The sequence below is a fragment of the Mustela erminea genome, chromosome 10 (genome assembly GCF_009829155.1).
Source record: "Mustela erminea isolate mMusErm1 chromosome 10, mMusErm1.Pri, whole genome shotgun sequence".
NCBI lineage: Eukaryota > Metazoa > Chordata > Mammalia > Carnivora > Mustelidae > Mustela > Mustela erminea.
In genome coordinates, this window is record NC_045623.1 from 53,551,694 (window position 1) to 53,571,222 (window position 19,529).

Below are 19,529 nucleotides of genomic sequence, written 5' to 3' on the forward strand. Positions count from 1 at the left end.
GTGTATAGTATTCTTGACTCTATGAAACATCATAATGTGGTATATCACAAAGAAGATGGGTTTTATGCAGCAAACAAACTTGAGAAGGTATTTAGTAATGTTACCTCTTCACATATGTTTTCTTATCTATAAAGGATATTAAAAAACCTACCAGTTTGGTTTGGAAGATTAAGTGAAAAACATATACTTATTTAGTATCTGGCACAATAGAGATGCTTATAAATATCTTCTCTATTATTAAGTCTGAAGTCATTTATCAATTTGTTCTCCTTTCCCTTACTCTGCATGTTTTAGCCTCTTTCTGCACCACAATCTGATCATATAATTTGATCACAAAAGGGTGACTGATAATTCGTGACACTTTGAAGACAGAAAATTCAATCACTTTCTAGTTCCTTTCTGAATTAAAATCATGGGTCAAAAACTATAGCTCATGGGCCAAACTCAGCCTGCAGCCTGTTTTTATATGACCCCTGAGATAAGAATAAGTTACAAAGAAGGAAGAAGAAGAGGAAAAGGAGCAAAAGGAGGAGGAAGAAAAGTAAGAAAATGGGGAAGAGGAGAAGGAAAAGACTATGTCACTATTTGTGGTCCATAACACCTAAAATATTTACACTCTGGCCCTTAAATGAAAACACCGGACAACTTCTGGTTTATATCCTGAGATCTTTTTGATCAGAGACCTCATCCTACTGCATGGAATTGAGAATTCACCATAATTAGCTTTAAGGAAATAATTAATAAAAACCTAGACTTGGAAATAACCACATGTACTAACAATAAAGAAACCAAAGATTAAAAGTATAACAAATCTGTGATTATTTTTAGATATTAGTAAAAATAATTCTTAGATACCTAGAGTCTGAGTTAAAATTAAATTCACTTGAAATGTTGCTTAGATTATTGGAAAGTTTCCAATTTTGCAACCAAACAGGCTCGCTGCATCATACATTACTTGACTATTACAGTAGTGGAAGTTAACGATGCCTAATTAAAATGCTTGAACTGCAATATTAGTAGTCATTTATTAAGCTGTTATTTCAGATCTTTGGAGGAAATACAATTTATGTCTTAAGCAGGCAATAAAAATCCCAGTATAAAAGTCAGACTTCCAACTACCTCTTACTCCAGCATAAATTTAACTTCCTTGCCAAACTTGATTTATTTTAATATATCCAAGCACATGGAAATGTGCACAAGACTTAGTCAAGGTACAAAAGAACCTGTAGGCAAGAAATTTAATAAAAACTAGAAATATAACCTATAATATTAATAGTCTTCAGTCTTACGCATCCTGATGTTTACTGTGTAGATACATGAGCTCCTTTTCTGGGAACTGACACACCACACACAAGTGTAAGGCCCCTTACAGCACTGTCTGTCCCATATGATCACGTCAGCCCAAACTTCTAAATGGAGGCAATCAAATCTTTCTTCTAAAATTGGGTTTCAGATTCATAGTCAATCTCTGTTAACTACCTGAGCTCTTGTAGAACAAAAAGATGGTTACTTTTTAGCCATATATAGAGAGAAGCAGAAAAAGAAAAAATCTTTAAACAAAGAAAAATTCAGATTCGCAGAGCAAAGCCAGGACAGACTACGCTATTCTGTATCTAGAAAGTGTTTGTGTCATTGCCTTGTCTCCTGATGGCTTTTCCGTTTCTGTTTCCCATCCTTTGTGAGGCCCAGCAGACCTTCGTGTTCCCCACTTGTGTGAAATACTTCAAATCCATATGTAATACATATAAATTTGCTCTATGGCATTGCTCCCTAGAGTTATTGATTAGTAGTCCTGAGAATTTGTATTTCTAAAATGTTTACCATGGTTTGAGAATTACTATTTTAATATCATTATATATACAAAAGTCTTCCATTGGAGTGATGAGATGGTGTGATTATATAGTTCGGCAAATTAGGAAAAAGGAGTCTATGGTCTTCGATCTAGATGATTCCCCTGTGATGTGAACAGTCCAATCATCCAAGCACCCCTTAATACACTAATGTTTCTATCTACTGTGTGATAACTCAGTACTTCAGAAACTAATTTTTTTAAGACTTTGTTTATTTATTTGACACAGAAAGAGAGAGAGAGAGAGAGCCAAGGGCACAAACAGGGTAAGTAGCAGGCAGAAGGAGAGGGAAAGCAGGCTCTCCACTGAACAGAGCCCGAGACCCTGGGATCACAACCTGAGCCAAAGGCAGATGCTTAACTGACAGAGGCACCCAGGCACTCTAGGACTTCGGAAACTATTAATAAGTGTCTCAAACTACAACTTATAGTGTCACAATCATCTCAGCTTTATGGAAGAATCATCATTTCCAAAAAATGAGTTTAGGGAAAACAAGATGACTCTCCTTACAGCCTTCCATCATTTGTGACACCCAAATTCAAGGTCTAATATCTCTCCCAGAGTGAACCACTTCCATTGGAATCCTTCCCAGTCTAAAACAATCCATTTGTATCACCTTGATGAGCATAGGGTTTTAAAGAGAAAGATTCTGTTTGATATCCAAAGAAGGTAAGAAGCTAAGTTGCTAGAGGAGGGAAAATCTCTGACTATAGAACACAAGTAGTTAGCTTTAGGCAGGTACTAGAATAGAAATATAATAAATCTTTGGGCACCTGGGTGGCTCAGTCAGTTAAGCATCTGCCTTCAGCTTAGGCCATGATCCCAGAGTTCCAGGATCCAGCCACGTTATCAGGCTCCTGGCTTAGTGGACAGTCTGCTTCTCCCTCTGTCCCTCACCCCACTCTTGCACTCACTCTCTCTCTCTCTCTCTCGCAAATAAACAAAAATAAAATCTTTTTTAAAAAGAACTATAATAAATCTATACAGAGCACAAGATTCATAAAGTACAGGGCTATCTCCTATCTCCCAGTTTGGAAGAGAAAATCCACCAATTCCTTATGGTCAGAATTTCAGAGTATCAAATCACTTTGGTATCAAAACCAATTCATGGAGATTTTTATTTATTCCACAAGTATTCCTGGGCATACATACTTCAGTGGAAGATCCAGCTTTATGAGGTCTTAATCTAAAACAATTTGGGGAATAAGAGCCCCTTTAAGAAAAAATTACATAAAATTATACGTACAAAGTCCTCTATACAAATATTCAGAGGGACACCTGGGTGGCTCAGTCAGTTCAGGATCTGCCTTCCACTCAGGTCATGATCCCAGAATCCTGGGACTGAGCCCGACAGAGGCTCCCTGCTCAGCACAGAGTCTGCTTTTCCCTCTCCCTCTGCTGCTGCCCCTGCTTGCTCTCTCTCTTTCTCTCTCTGTCAAATAAATAAATAAAATCTTTAAAAATTCTTTTAAATAAAAAATAAAATAAAAATATTCAGAATGAAAATATAAATCACAAAAAGTTACAAATTGTATTAAGTTGCAATACCAAAAATATAAAATCAGAAGATGGCATATTTCTATTAATTAACTTCCTTTACTAAATTAACTTTCAGCTTCATAATTTGTCATTAGTAAGGACATGAAAAATTTTAAGATTGTTGTCACATTTGGGAAAACCTCTATCAAGAAGAGGGCGATTTTGACTAAGTGTTGGTGAGAATCCATCTCTCTACTTATATTTTACTCATGTAATACTTGGAAGAATTTTCTACAAATTAGCTTCTGGCTCTGAACTATTCTGTTTGTCTTCCTCTTCTCATATATTTTAGGTGCTGAAGCTGTACTATGAGTAAATTGATAGTAAATAACTATCTATGCTGCATTTTTATGTTTTAATCCTGATTGAGTCAACACAACAGGCTATAGTAATATTCCTAGAAAACATCTCTACATCACCATGGATGACAATGGTTTAACCATGGGGGGAGTAAATGCAAATCACATAAATAAAATCACATAAATAAATCTCATTAAACCAAGTGTATTGCCAAATCAATTTCCTCTAAACTAGATTCCGAAACAACCCATAGCTACTGGAACACCAAGCCAAAACAAGGGGAAATACAACAAAGGTAAAGATACAATGGAAAGACTGATTACAGATTGAAAAATATCTTACTTTTTAAAAAATACTACAAAATTTTACAAAAATATGTGAATACTGTGAAGGCCTCTCCCAAGACTTTGGAATGAGCCCAGGTAAGTGAGAGGCCCTAAAACTATGCTTCTTTTAATTCATGCTAAGCCTACCTCTGCATCCTCTCACTAGAATGACTAGGAGTTTGCTTTATGGGTGATACGTGAAAGGTAAATATTCTGGCATCAAGAGGCTGGGTACAACTTTCAGGCTCCCACTTAATTCCTATTTGTCAGGGGCCATGCACTTGACTGTAACTTCCTCATCTCTAAGATGAGGCTGTGACAATAGTGTCTCAAAAAGACCTATTTAAGTGAGCACAGTTTTTAAAATATAGAGTGATTTATAAATGTTTATTTTTATTAATAATATCAGTACTACTATTCATACTGTTATTAATATGAATAATCAACTTAAGATTATAAAAATTACTTTTACCCTTCGGCATTCTTAGCATCTAGTCTCTACAATGTTTGTTCTTCTGTGGCTAACCCAGATGAAATAAAAGTAGAGCAAGATTATAACCTTGCTACGCATGGATGGATAGTGCACAATTATCCTTTCCCAGTGAGGAAAAGGTTTCCCTGGTAACTTGCCTCACTAAGCCCAATCCCTATAAGAACCTGAAATAGCCAAGCAATTTATTGTTTGCAATAAATTTAGTGCAATTTATTACGTCCAAGTTATTTTTTTTTAACAATCTTTGTAAACTCTGAGCAATTTTCTAATCAGGACTTTTAAAAAAGGTCCTATTCCAAACATTATTGAAATATATTGGAACAGAACATTATGATTATTTTTCTTCGTACTTTTAACAAAGGTATGTGGGGATTTGTTCATATCAAGCGATCAAGCTCATGTACCTTAAAATGGCTCATGGCTAATCTCTCAGGTAAATCTACTTGAGAACCCAGCAAAATTCCCAAGTTTTTTAGGGAAATATTAAGAACAGCATTCATTACTTTTTACCAGATGTTATTCATATTTATCTGAAAGACTGAATTTAAATTTAGATTTTTTTCTTGAATACTTTGCTTGGAAATCAAGTTTCCAGTAAAGAAATTTTAAAGATTAGAAAAAGAATCTGGCATTTTAAAATGAGTACAAAACTCTTAACAAAATCACCTAAATGCAAAGGGGATCATTTTAAGATGACTGGGAAAAGAATGAAGAAAAATAAAAACATTTCTTAGACCATGCCTGTTAATAATTCTGAGTAGATGTGAAATCATTCCATAGTATTTATATTACAGCAGAACTCTGTAGAAACACAGTAAAGTTTTAAATATATCCCCACAATTTTTATAAAGTAATTATTTAACTAATAGGTAGAAAGTAAAAACAAAGCATGAAAGTATAGAAATGCACACAATAAACACAATGGTATCAAAGGGACCAACTCAAGAAATTTGTATGTTTGAAAGTATTAAGATGTTGATAGCAATTTTTCTGGGTACCTATTTCCAAGATGATGTCTTCTCTCCCTATTGTGTGCCAAAGAGTTTAGGATCAGCTTTTCTAGGTGTCCTGTTTGGATTTTCATTCATTCAACAAATATTTATTGAATACCTACAATCTTGTAGATACTATGTGAGGTACTGTAGGTATAAAATGAGAACAGGAAAAAATGAAAATTCTAATTTGAAAAATCAATGCACCTCTATGTTTACTGCAGCATTACTTACAATAGCCGAGATATGGAAGCCACCTAAGAGTCTATCAATAGATGAATAAAGATGTGACATATATACATAACAGAATATTACTCAGCCATTAAAAAAGGGTGAAATCTTTCCATTCATGACAACACAGATGGGCTAGAGAGTATTATGTCAAGTAAAATAACTCAGAGAAAAACAAATATCATACAGTTTCACTTATTTTTGGAATCTAAAAGACAAACATTAACAAAAGAGAAACATTCTCATAAATATAGAGAACTAGTAATTTCCAGAGGGGAGGGAGTCAGGGAATGGGCAAAATAGGTGAAGGGGATAAAGAGGTACAAACATCAAGTTATAAATTGACTGAATCACAGGGATGAAAAGCATGTCATAGGGAATATGGTCAATAATACTGCAATAACTTTGTGTACCTAACACACGGTAACTACACTTCTTATGGTGAGCTTTTCAAAGTATATATAATTATATATATATACATTATATATGCATATATATAATGTATATAAATCAAATCACTCTGTTGTATACCTGAAACTAATATGTTATATGTTAACTAAGCTGCAATTAAAAGTTTAAAAACACAAAAATAAATACATAAAATGAGATAGGAAAATAATGGTCTCAGATTTCTGGTATTTAAATTTAGTGGAGTATAACAGGAGGTTTGTTTGAGATTTTGTTCTGTGTTCTAAGAATTACAGCAAAGGCTCAAAACTATACACAAAACATACAAAGTTCTTACATTATAAGCTCATAAATTCATCAGCACTTGGGCTCACACATATCTTCAAGGCTGAATGGGAGGCAAGAATCCAAAATCTTCTCTACCACACTCAATGATCATCTTTTCTAACAGTGAAAACACATAAAAGATGGGGAGGAGAGAGTGAATTGTGTGCAGTATCCAAGGAGAAGATAACTTTCTTTTCCTTTCCCAATATATCTATATGAATGCTTCTCCTTCCGAAATCCACTGGGAACGGGCAGCTTCATAAAAATCCCTTTTACAATAGTAGGATTTCCACCAAAAAAGGAGAAAAGTCCAGTTGGGAACCAACAGACTCAATGATCTACCACTGGGTAACCATGAGCTGGGAAGAGAGAAAGAAGACAAGACTAAAAGATAAAGAAGCAATGAAACTGCACTCATAGTATTAAGGCCAAGCCAAGTAGACATCTCAAAAGGAGTTGAGTTTCAGCCTCTCTTTGCAGGAACTTCTCCCAAGAAGCACCCCAGCAGTAAAATGCTATCAGCCAGAAGCTAAGGGTACAAGAAATGAAAATAATAAACCAGAGCTTATCTCCCATGTCAAAGAATCATCAGGGAATCCAAACAAGGTCCTCTACAACCCATGACAGAAACAACCAATGGCAGCCAGAGAAACCTCTTACCAATTACAAGTAATTACTTCCACTCTCAATTCAGTAAGTAAAGGCTTGGGTTTTTTCCCCACTCCCTTCTCTGCACCAGAACCTAAGAGAGGAGCTAGTACCTAGAAGAGGAAGTTGGATGTGGAAACTTTGTTCTAAGCTACTGAAGATCAACCAGATAGTCCTAACTGTGCTTTTAAGAAAAGAGAGAGCTTTGAATAGAGTATGAGAGGGAAGTCTTAAAATATACAAGACTGAGATGTTAAAGGCTGAAATAGAACAGTTCTAATAACTGAAAGTACCTGGAATATTAAAGAGTCTATTCACAATTCTATTAGGCAAAGTGAATGCCATTGCTCTCCCCAGAGTTTGGTCCAAGTCGTGAGGAAAGCTAACAGCAAAACAAATGGAGTTAAGCAGATGGATCACTGAAAGCTAGATGTGGGGTTTAGGCAGTTCTGAATCCCAGAAAAGATATCTGCACTAATGGTACAGATTTGGAAGCTCTCAGCACCTAAAACAGAACCAATAAATAATATTATTAACAAAAATATAATATTATAACAATAATAATATTAATGATAACAAGTAACGTTTATTGACCTACTTGCCAGCCACAAAACTAAGAGTTTTATATGGATTATTATATGGATTATAATTTAATCCTTAGGACATCCTAATATACCTGATATATCAAAATGGCTACCACTTTGTTCCCATTTTACATAGAAGAAAAATGAAATTTATAGAATTTAAAGGACTTGCCCCAGTCTCCTACCTGGTAAATAACAGAACAAGTATCTAAACAAAGTAGTTCTGACTCCTCCAATGATCACTTTGTTTGACTGAATTCAGTAAAAGGCCTTATGAACTTTCTCAACAGTATAAAGTAGATGTTATCATTTAGATACACATAAAACAAGGAGGAAGAAAAGATGGACAAAAATTTAAAAAGGTTAGTGCACCTGGGTGGCTTAGTTGGTTGAGCATCTGATTCCCTGATTTTGCCTCAGGTCATGATCTCGGGGTGCTGGGATCTAGCCCCATGTTGGGCTCTGTGCTCAGAACAGTGTCTGCTTGGGATTCCATCTCTCTCCCTCTCTGCCCTCCCCCCATTCACACTCTCTACCTCTCTAAAATAAATAAATAAGGTGGAGGGTGGGCTGCCGGCCTGGCTGCCTGTTAGTTGATGGGTTTTGCTCCCTTCCCCCCTTTATTGAGTTTATTCTGATTTGATTATTTTTTTCTCGGTTTCTGGATAAACCACCCTCTGGGGACAGGATAATAAAACATGTAATATTTAAAAAAAAAAAAATCTTAAAAAATAATAAGAAAGTTTAGTTAAGATATTTTATAAGGTGAAGACAGTGAGGTCATTATAGAAATATAATGTTTGTTTTCCAAAGCATTGTTGAGAGCCAACTTAGAATGAAGAATGTAAATTTATAACAGTACCTACTTTGCTGGTGGTTGATACGTCCTTACAAGGAAAATGCTTGTTTTCTTTATGACATGACATTTCATCTATCAGTTCCATTCTCTATTCCTTGATAACAGCAGCATAGAATAAAGTATATGATTAATAATTTTCATATATATACACATATATATGCACATACACACACACACCCCTATATGGAAAAGGTACAACTAATGGATGGGCATATATACGTTTTTAAAAACAGAGGTATATTTCATGGATCACATTCCTTTAATGCGATTCATTTCATGAGTTACAGAACATTCTATATTTCTGGTAAGATGCAGAAAACTAAACTAAAATTGTTGAGGTCCATTTGTAGCTAAACACTCAGAGCTATTGCATTTACTATCCTTTTTACTTTACATAGCCATACTTCATTTAACTGACAAAGCTCAGGAAGGAGATGCGCAACATAAATCAATTTTCCAGGTAGCTGACGCTTACCTATTGTAGTATCAAACTGATTCTACTTCAATAAATTCAATGGAAACATTCTAAAATATATTACATATTTCCAGTCCTTTATTCAGAGTTACATGATTTAAAATGCATCCTTTTCTTGATGGCCTAGATTCACAGTCTTTGTTTTCCCATTAGCAAAATGAAGGTAAATAAGAGTTATTAATGAGCAGGTACTAAGTGCTGGCCACTATGCTATGATCTTGACTCCAGAATGAGCAGTATGGTGTAAATGTTAAAAAGACTCTGGAGTTGAACCATTTCCTAGCTCTGTTACCTTAGGTAAAGTACTTAACCTCTCCATGCCTCCGTTTCATCATCAGTAAAAATGAGATCATAAAGATACCTTCTTCATGGAGTTATTGTGAAAGTTAATTTCTTCAAAACACTTAGAGGAGTGCCTGGATCTTTATAAGCATGGAGTAAGTGATAGTGATGATGAGGAGGAGGCTCTCATGTAATCCCCCTAGCAATCTAGAGTACTTGAGATGAGGAAACTAAAGCTTAGAGACCTTAAATAACTTGTCAAGGCCACACCACTAGTAAGAAAGTGCTGAATCCAGATGCAAGAATACAACCAATAAACACTGCCACTACATACATATCCAACATGTGTTGCTCACACTGGTGGTCATGATCTTGGGAGTTATGCAGGGCACAACCTGCACAGCTCAGTAAAGCAGCCCTGCTGACACCTAAGGCTGCCTCCCTATTACATACCTTTCAAAGGCCAAGTGAAAGAATGGGGACACCAACACAGTTTCCAACACAGCCTTTCAATAAATGATAACAGCTTATCACCTTGCCACAGTTATTTTTAGTTTTTTGGCTACATCCAATCTAGTACATAGAGGGAGAGACAGAAGACCTGCTAAGCCAGCCCAGGCTTCTGACCCACAGAAACTTCCAGATAATGTTGTTTAAAGCCATTAAGTTCTGAGGTAATTTGTTACATAGCAATAAAAAAGAAATACACTAGGACTTGTACTACTTAGTCTCAAAACCCTGCTTGTGTTTCATATGGTTAATCAAGACCACACTACTAAAAAGAGATAACAACTCCTGACAAAATTCTTACCACATGGTATTACCATCTTGTCATTGCTTTAGAGTAGACTGTGAGTGCCTCAAGAGCTAAAATTTTGCCTTCATTTTCTTTTTCTTTCTCTCTTTACTGGGTTTGCCTTCATTTTCTAAAAACAGGAGACTTGTTATCTAATAATTAATGTACTGGAAGGAGGCCAAAAGATAAAGTGCAAACTCAGGAGAAACAAAATGTTGAAGGGTATATGAATGAAGCAAGGAGGCTGTGATTGGAAAAAAAGAAGAAGAAGAAAAGATTTCTGAGTTTGAAACCCTACAAACAAAACAATCAGAATGATGGTAATATGTGAAATGTGAGCACTCATGCCATTTTAACCAGCCCATGAGCAATAGTTTAACAGACACAATAAACAGATGAGGAAGAATCAGCAGTGAGCAAAGTACCTTCCTTGCTTTTGAGAAAGCAATGTACAGCTAATGCTAACAACCCAACTCCACTTTAACACACCTTGGGCTCAGGAATGAGAGTCCAGGACCAGAACATCACACCCAGTTCCATTTCCAGACATAGCATGGCAAAATAATAGGGAGCAAAAATCTTGACATATCACTGAGAAGAAGCTGTTAATTTAAAAAAAAAAAAAAGAGTCTATATGAACTGAACTTTGAAAGATTAATATTACACTGCATTTTAATTAGGTTTTGAAAAGTTAATATTACATTGTGTATTAACATTACATTTTAATTACATTAAAAAACCATTGTTTAGTGTACTTTATCTCTTTAGGTTGACCTAATATTTGATGGCAATTCATTTTCCCTAACTTTGGGGGAATATATCAGAAATATTATAACTATTTTTATAACTTTACTATTTTTAAATATCTATTTATTTGAGGGGGGACTGTGAGTGGGAGGAGGGGCAGAGAGAGGGGGAGAGAAGAGACAGAGAATCTCAAGCAGACTCCCTGTTGAGCCAGACCTGGGGCTCTATCCCACCATCCTGAGATCATGAAATTGTGACCTGAGCCAAAATCTTGAGTCAGACATTCAACCAATTAAACCACCCAGGCACCCCTTAACTTATTTTTCTTTTAAAGGCTTAACTATTTTATTAGTTTTATTTTCCTAGTATATTTTGCATTTTCAAACTTAATAGCAAAAATATTAAAATATCTTTTTTTATTCTGTGTTTCTTATATAATGAGGGACAAAGTAGGAAAGAGATTATATATAGCTTATGCATATAACACAGATCAGAACACAGGGGATTTGGGTTCAAGGCACAGAAATTCAGCTAACAAAATGTGTCCTTTGATAATATCTGACCTCTTAATGGCTTGGTTTCCTTATTAATCCAACTGGTATGATAATTGCTATAGAATTTTTTCTGGATAAAGTGAGATGATAAATGTGAAAACCCTTTGGTAAGGTTAAATGAGTTGTTCAAGGCAAATCATAACATAGATGCCAATCTGCATCTATGACCTTCTTCAAGAAAGAACTAACATGGATAGAACTACCCAGAATACATACTGTATATTATGCTAGGTGAAATAAGTCAATCAGAAAAAGACAAGTATCATATAATCTCACTCATATGAGGAATTTAAGAAACAAGGCAGAGGATCATAGGGGAAGAGAGGAAAAAAATGAAACAAGACGAAACCAGAGAGGGAGACAAACCATAAGAGACTCTTAATCATAGGAAACAAACTGAGGATTGCTGGAGGGAAGGAGGGTAGAGGGATGGGTTAACTGGGTGATGGACACTCGGGACGGTATGTGTTGTAATGAGCTCTGGGTATTATATATGACTAATGAATCACAGACCTGTACCCCTGAAACAAAGAATACATTATGTGTTAATTAATTGAATTTAAATACAAAAATACATACTGATTAGACATTGTAGAAGAAAATATTAGTGGCCTTTAAGAAGTAGCAATAGAAACTATCCAAAAGGAAATACAGAAATAAAAGAGAATTTAAGAAAAGAAGAAGAAACAGAACATCAGTGAAATGTAGCTCATGTTCAAACTTGAAAAGGAGGGACAGAAACGTTTATTAACATTTTTATATTTTTCAAAAATATAATGGTTAAAATTTTCCAAATTTGATAAACTCAGAGTTCCATGAAGTTTCGATGAACCCCAAGGCATAAGAAACCTGAAGAAAACTACACCTGTGTGCATGATAATCAAATGGCTCAATATCAGGGTTAAACAGAGTATGTTACATTATATAGAGAGAATAAGAATGATCAAGTGAGGAGACAGTGGAGCATTTTTTTTAAAGTATATTTTTAAGTATGAAAAGAAAATATGGGGGCGCCTGGGTGGCTCAGTGGATTAAAGCCTCTGCCTTCGGCCCAGGTCATAATCCCAGGGTACTGGGATCAAGCCCCACATCCGGCTCTCTGCTCAGCAGGGAGCCTGCTTCCTCCTCTCTCTCTGCCTGCTTGTGATCTCTGTCTGTCAAATAAATAAATAAAATCTTTAAAAAAAAAAAAAAAGAAAGAAAAAAAACACTGTCAACCTAGAATTCAATATTCAGTAAAAAAAAGAAATCTATAAAAATGAAGCTAAGAGAGGGGGAGGAGTCAAGATGGTGGAGAAGTAGCAGGCTGAGACTGCTTCAGCTAGCCGGAGATCAGCTAGATAGCTTATCTAAAGATTGCAAACACCTGAAAATCCATCGGCAGATCGAAGAGAAGAAGAACAGCAATCTGGAAACAGAAAAACAACCACTTTCTGAAAGGTAGGACCGGCGGAGAAGTGAATCCAAAGCGACGGGAAGATAGACCCCGGGGGGAGGGGCCGGCTCCCGGCAAGCGGCGGAGCAACGGTGCACAAAATCAGGAGTTTTAAAAGTCTGTTCCGCTGAGGGACATCGCTCCAGAGGCTAAACCGGGGCAAAGCCCACGCGGGTTCAGCGTGGCCTCAGGTCCCGCAGGGTCACAGAAGGAGCAGGGGTGTCTGAGTGTCGCAGACCTTGCGGGTATTGGAACGGGAAAGCCGGCTACAGAGACAGAGCCGACAGTAAGCTCACAGCTCGGTGTTACCTTGAACTGGTCGCAGGCTCGGAGAGCTCGGAGCGCGGCCGGAGGTCAGGCAGACGGGAGTAACTGGGCGTTGTTCTCTGAGGGCGCACTGAGGATTGCGGCCCTGGGCTCTCGGCTCCTCCGGGCCGGAGACCAGGAGGCCGCCATTTGTATTCCCGTCCTCCGGAACTCTACGGAAAGCGCTCAGGGAACAAAAGCTCCTGAAAGCAAACCCGAGCGGATTACTCACCCCGGCCCCGGGTAAGGGCGGTGTAATTCCGCCTGGGGCAAAGACACTTGAGAATCACTACAACAGGCCCCTCCCCCAGAAGATCAACAAGAAATCCAGCCGAGACCAAGTTCACCTACCAAGGAGTGCGGTTTCAATACCAAGGAGAGCAGCAGAATTCCAGAGGAAGAGAAAGCCAAGCACGGAACTCATGGCTTTTTCCCTGTGATTTTTTTTTCGTCTTGCAGTTAATTTAATTTTTTTCTTTTTCATTTTTTGGTTTTTTTTTTTTTTTTTTTCTCGCCTTCGGGTAAAATTTTTTTTTTTTAACTGTTACCTGTTTCTTTTTTAACGATTTTTTACTAGTTTATCTAATATATATATTTTTTCTTTTTTACATTTTTCTTAGGTGTTTTCCTTTTTTTTTTTTTTTTAATTATTTTCTTTTTTCTTTTTTTTCTTTTTTTTTTTTCTTTTTTCTTTTTTTTTCTTTCTTCCTTTTTGAACCTCTTTTTATCCCCTTTCTCCCCCCTCACGATTTTGGATCTCTTCTAATTTGGTTAAAGCATTTTTTCCTGGGGTTGTTGCCACCCTTTTAGTATTTTACTTGCCCCTTCATATACTCTTATCTGGACAAAATGACAAGACGGAAAAATTCAACACAAAAAAAAGAACAAGAGGCAGTACCGAAGGCTAGGGACCTAATCAATACAGACATTGGTAATATGTCAGATCTAGAGTTCAGAATGACAATTCTCAAGGTTCTAGCCGGGCTCGAAAAAGGCATGGAAGATATTAGAGAAACCCTCTCGAGAGATATAAAAGCCCTTTCTGGAGAAATAAAAGAACTAAAATCTAACCAAGTTGAAATCAAAAAAGCTATTAATGAAGTGCAATCAAAAATGGAGGCTCTCACTGCTAGGATAAATGAGGCAGAAGAAAGAATTAGTGATATAGAAGACCAAATGACAGAGAATAAAGAAGCTGATCAAAAGAGGGACAAACAGCTACTGGACCACGAGGGGAGAATTCGAGAGATAAGTGACACCATAAGACGAAACAACATTAGAATAATTGGGATTCCAGAAGAAGAAGAAAGAGAGAGGGGAGCAGAAGGTATACTGGAGAGAATTATTGGGGAGAATTTCCCCAATATGGCAAAGGGAACGAGCATCAAAATTCAGGAGGTTCAGAGAACGCCCCTCAAAATCAATAGGAATAGGCCCACACCCCGTCACCTAATAGTAAAATTTACAAGTCTCAGTGACAAAGAGAAAATCCTGAAAGCAGCCCGGGAAAAGAAGTCTGTAACATACAATGGTAAAAATATTAGATTGGCAGCTGACTTATCCACAGAGACCTGGCAGGCCAGAAAGAGCTGGCATGATATTTTCAGAGCACTAAACGAGAAAAACATGCAGCCAAGAATACTATATCCAGCTAGGCTATCATTGAAAATAGAAGGAGAGATTAAAAGCTTCCAGGACAAACAAAACTGAAAGAATTTGCAAATACCAAACCAGCTCTACAGGAAATATTGAAAGGGGTCCTCTAAGCAAAGAGAGAGCCTACAAGTGGTAGATCAGAAAGGAACAGAGACCATATACAGTAACAGTCAACTTACAGGCAATACAATGGCACTAAATTCATATCTCTCAATAGTTACCCTGAATGTTAATGGGCTAAATGCCCCTGTCAAAAGACACAGGGTATCAGAATGGATAAAAAAACAAAACCCATCTATATGTTGCCTCCAAGAAACTCATTTTAAGCCCGAAGACACCTCCAGATTTAAAGTGAGGGGGTGGAAAAGAATTTACCATGCTAATGGACATCAGAAGAAAGCAGGAGTGGCAATCCTTATATCAGATCAATTAGATTTTAAGCCAAAGACTATAATAAGAGATGAGGAAGGACACTATATCATACTCAAAGGGTCTGTCCAACAAGAAGATTTAACAATTTTAAATATCTATGCCCCCAACGTGGGAGCAGCCAACTATATAAACCAATTAATAACAAAATCAAAGAAACACATCAACAATAATACAATAATAGTAGGGGACTTTAACCCTCCCCTCACTGAAATGGACAGATCATCCAAGCAAAAGATCAGCAAGGAAATAAAGGCCTTAAACGACACACTGGACCAGATGGACATCACAGATATATTCAGAATATTTCATCCCAAAGCAACAGAATACACATTCTTCTCTAGTGCACATGGAACATTCTCCAGAATAGATCACATCCTTGGTCCTAAATCAGGACTCAACCGGTATCAAAAGATTGGGATCATTCCCTGCATATTTTCAGACCACAATGCTCTAAAGCTAGAACTCAACCACAAAAGGAAGTTTGGAAAGAACCCAAATACATGGAGACTAAACAGCATCCTTCTAAAGAATGAATGGGTCAACCGGGAAATTAAAGAAGAATTGAAAAAAATCATGGAAACAAATGATAATGAAAATACAACGGTTCAAAATCTGTGGGACACAACAAAGGCAGTCCTGAGAGGAAAATATATAGCGGTACAAGCCTTTCTCAAGAAACAAGAAAGGTCTCAGGTACACAACCTAACCCTACACCTAAAGGAGCTGGAGAAAGAACAAGAAAGAAACCCTAAGCCCAGCAGGAGAAGAGAAATCATAAAGATCAGAGCAGAAATCAATGAAATAGAAACCAAAAAAAACAATAGAACAAATCAACGAAACTAGGAGCTGGTTCTTTGAAAGAATTAATAAAATTGATAAACCCCTGGCCCGACTTATCAAAAAGAAAAGAGAAAGGACCCAAATAAATAAAATCATGAATGAAAGAGGAGAGATCACAACTAACACCAAAGAAATACAAACTATTATAAGAACATACTATGAGCAACTCTACGCCAACAAATTTGACAATCTGGAAGAAATGGATGCATTCCTAGAAACATATAAACTACCACAACTGAACCAGGAAGAAATAGAAAGCCTGAACAGACCCATAACCAGTAAGGAGATTGAAACAGTCATTAAAAATCTCCAAACAAACAAAAGCCCAGGGCCAGACGGCTTCCCGGGGGAATTCTACCAAACATTTAAAGAAGAACTAATTCCTATTCTCCTGAAACTGTTCCAAAAAATAGAAATGGAAGGAAAACTTCCAAACTCATTTTATGAGGCCAGCATCACCTTGATCCTAAAACCAGACAAGGATCCCACCAAAAAAGAGAGCTATAGACCGATATCCTTGATGAACACAGATGCGAAAATACTCAACAAAATACTAGCCAATAGGATTCAACAGTACATTAAAAAGATTATTCACCACGACCAAGTGGGATTTATTCCAGGGCTGCAAGGTTGGTTCAACATCCGCAAATCAGTCAATGTGATACAACACATCAATAAAAGACAGAACAAGAACCATATGATACTCTCAATAGATGCTGAAAAGGCATTTGACAAAGTACAGCATCCCTTCCTGATCAAAACTCTTCAAAGTGTAGGGATAGAGGGCACATACCTCAATATCATCAAAGCCATCTATGAAAAACCCATCGCAAATATCATTCTCAATGCAGAAAAACTGAAAGCTTTTCCGCTAAGGTCAGGAACACGGCAGGGATGTCCATTATCACCACTGCTATTCAACATAGTACTAGAGGTCCTAGCCTCAGCAATCAGACAACAAAAGGAAATTAAAGGCATCCAAATCGGCAAAGAAGAAGTCAAATTATCACTCTTCGCAGATGATATGATACTATATGTGGAAAACCCAAAAGACTCCACTCCAAAACTGCTAGAACTTATACAGGAATTCAGTAAAGTGTCAGGATATAAAATCAATGCACAGAAATCAGTTGCATTTCTCTACACCAACAGCAAGACAGAAGAAAGAGAAATTAAGGAGTCAATCCCATTTACAATTGCACCCAAAACCATAAGATACCTAGGAATAAACCTAACCAAAGAGACACAGAATCTATACTCAGAAAACTATAAAGTACTCATGAAAGAAATTGAGGAAGACACAAAGAAATGGAAAGATGTTCCATGCTCCTGGATTGGAAGAATAAATATTGTGAAAATGTCTATGCTACCTAAAGCAATCTACACATTTAATGCAATTCCTATCAAAGTACCATCCATCTTTTTCAAAGAAATGGAACAAATAATGCTAAAATTATATGGAACCAGAAAAGACCTCGAATAGCCAAAGGGATATTGAAAAAGAAAGCCAACGTTGGTGGCATCACAATTCCGGACTTCAAGCTCTATTACAAAGCTGTCGTCATCAAGACAGCATGGTACTGGCACAAAAACAGACACATAGATCAATGGAACAGAATAGAGAGCCCAGAAATAGACCCTCAACTCTATGGTCAACTAATCTTCGACAAAGCAGGAAAGAATGTCCAATGGCAAAAAGACAGCCTCTTCAATAAATGGTGCTGGGAAAATTGGACAGCCACATGCAGAAAAATGAAATTGGACCATTTCCTTACACCACACACAAAAATAGACTCAAAATGGATGAAGGACCTCAATGTGCGAAAGGAATCCATCAAAATCCTTGAGGAGAACACAGGCAGCAACCTCTTTGACCTCAACCGCAGCAACATCTTCCTAGGAACAACGCAAAAGGCAAGGGAAGCAAGGGCAAAAATGAACTATTGGGATTTCATCAAGATCAAAAGCTTTTGCACAGCAAAGGAAACAGTTAACAAAATCAAAAGACAACTGACAGAATGGGAGAAGATATTTGCAAATGACATATCAGATAAAGGACTAGTGTCCAGAATCTATAAGGAACTTAGCAAACTCAACACCCAAAGAACAAATAATCCAATCAAGAAATGGGCAGAGGACATGAACAGACATTTCTGCAAAGAAGACATCCAGATGGCCAACAGACACATGAAAAAGTGCTCCATATCACTCGGCATCAGGGAAATACAAATCAAAACCACAATGAGATATCACCTCACACCAGTCAGAATGGCTCAAATCAACAAGTCAGGAAATGACAGATGCTGGCGAGGATGCGGAGAAAGGGGAACCCTCCTACACTGTTGGTGGGAATGCAAGCTGGTGCAGCCACTCTGGAAAACAGCATGGAGGTTCCTCAAAATGTTGAAAATAGAACTGCCCTATGACCCAGCAATTGCACTATTGGGTATTTACCCTAAGGATACAAACGTAGTGATCCAAAGGGGCACATGCACCCGAATGTTTATAGCAGCAATGTCCACAATAGCCAAACTATGGAAAGAACCTAGATGTCCATCAACAGATGAATGGATCAAGAAGATGTGGTATATATACACAATGGAATACTATGCAGCCATCAAAAGAAATGAAATCTTGCCATTTGCGACAACATGGATGGAACTAGAGCGTATCATGCTTAGCGAAATAAGTCAAGCAGAGAAAGACAACTATCATATGATCTCCTTGATATGAGGAAGTGGTGATGCAACATGGGGGCTTAAGTGGGTAGGAGAAGAATAAAGGAAACAAGATGGGATTGGGAGGGAGACAAACCATAAGTGACTTTTAATCTCACAAAACAAACTGAGGGTTGCTGGGGGGAGGGGGTTTGGGAGAAGGGGGTGGGATTATGGACATTGGGGAGGGTATGTGCTTTGGTGAGTGCTGTGAAGTGTGTAAACCTGGTGATTCACAGACCTGTACCCCTGGGGATAGAGTATTATGCCTCCATCAGAAAGGATGAATACCCAACTTTTGTAACAACATGGACGGGACTGGAAGAGATTATGCTGAGTGAAATAAGTCAAGCAGAGAGAGTCAATTATCATATGGTTTCACTTAATTGTGGAGCATAACAAATAGCATGGAGGACATGGGGACTTAGAGTGGAGAAGGGAGTTGGGGGAAATTGGAAGGGGAGGTGAACCATGAGAGACTATGGACTCTGAAAAACAATCTGAGGGTTTTGAAGGGACGGGGGGTGGGAGGTTGGGGTATCAGGTGGTGGGTATTATAGAGGGCACGGATTGCATGGAGCACGGGGTGTGGTGCAAAAATAATGAATACTGTTATGCTGGAAATAAATAAAAAAAAAAATGTCAAACTGTTTTACAAGGGGATTGTGCCATTTTATGTTCTTTCCTTGTATGAAAGTTCCAATGGTTTCATATTATCACCAACACTTCATA

At 37.3% G+C, this 19,529-nt stretch overlaps 1 long non-coding RNA gene across 2 annotated transcripts in view; it reads right to left on the reverse strand.

Annotated features, from left to right (window-relative positions):
• LOC116567562 overlaps window positions 1-19,529 on the reverse strand; it is a 114,573-nt gene that overhangs the window by 69,248 nt on the left and 25,796 nt on the right. The window contains exons 3-4 of one of the 2 annotated variants that reach the window (XR_004276254.1): window positions 8,565-8,651; window positions 6,313-7,619 (exon numbers count right to left, since the gene is read on the reverse strand). This is a non-coding gene — a long non-coding RNA (uncharacterized LOC116567562). Of the gene's footprint in view, window positions 1-6,312; window positions 7,620-8,564; window positions 8,652-19,529 lie in introns of those variants that run through there. The other variant, XR_004276255.1, reaches the window with a different exon arrangement.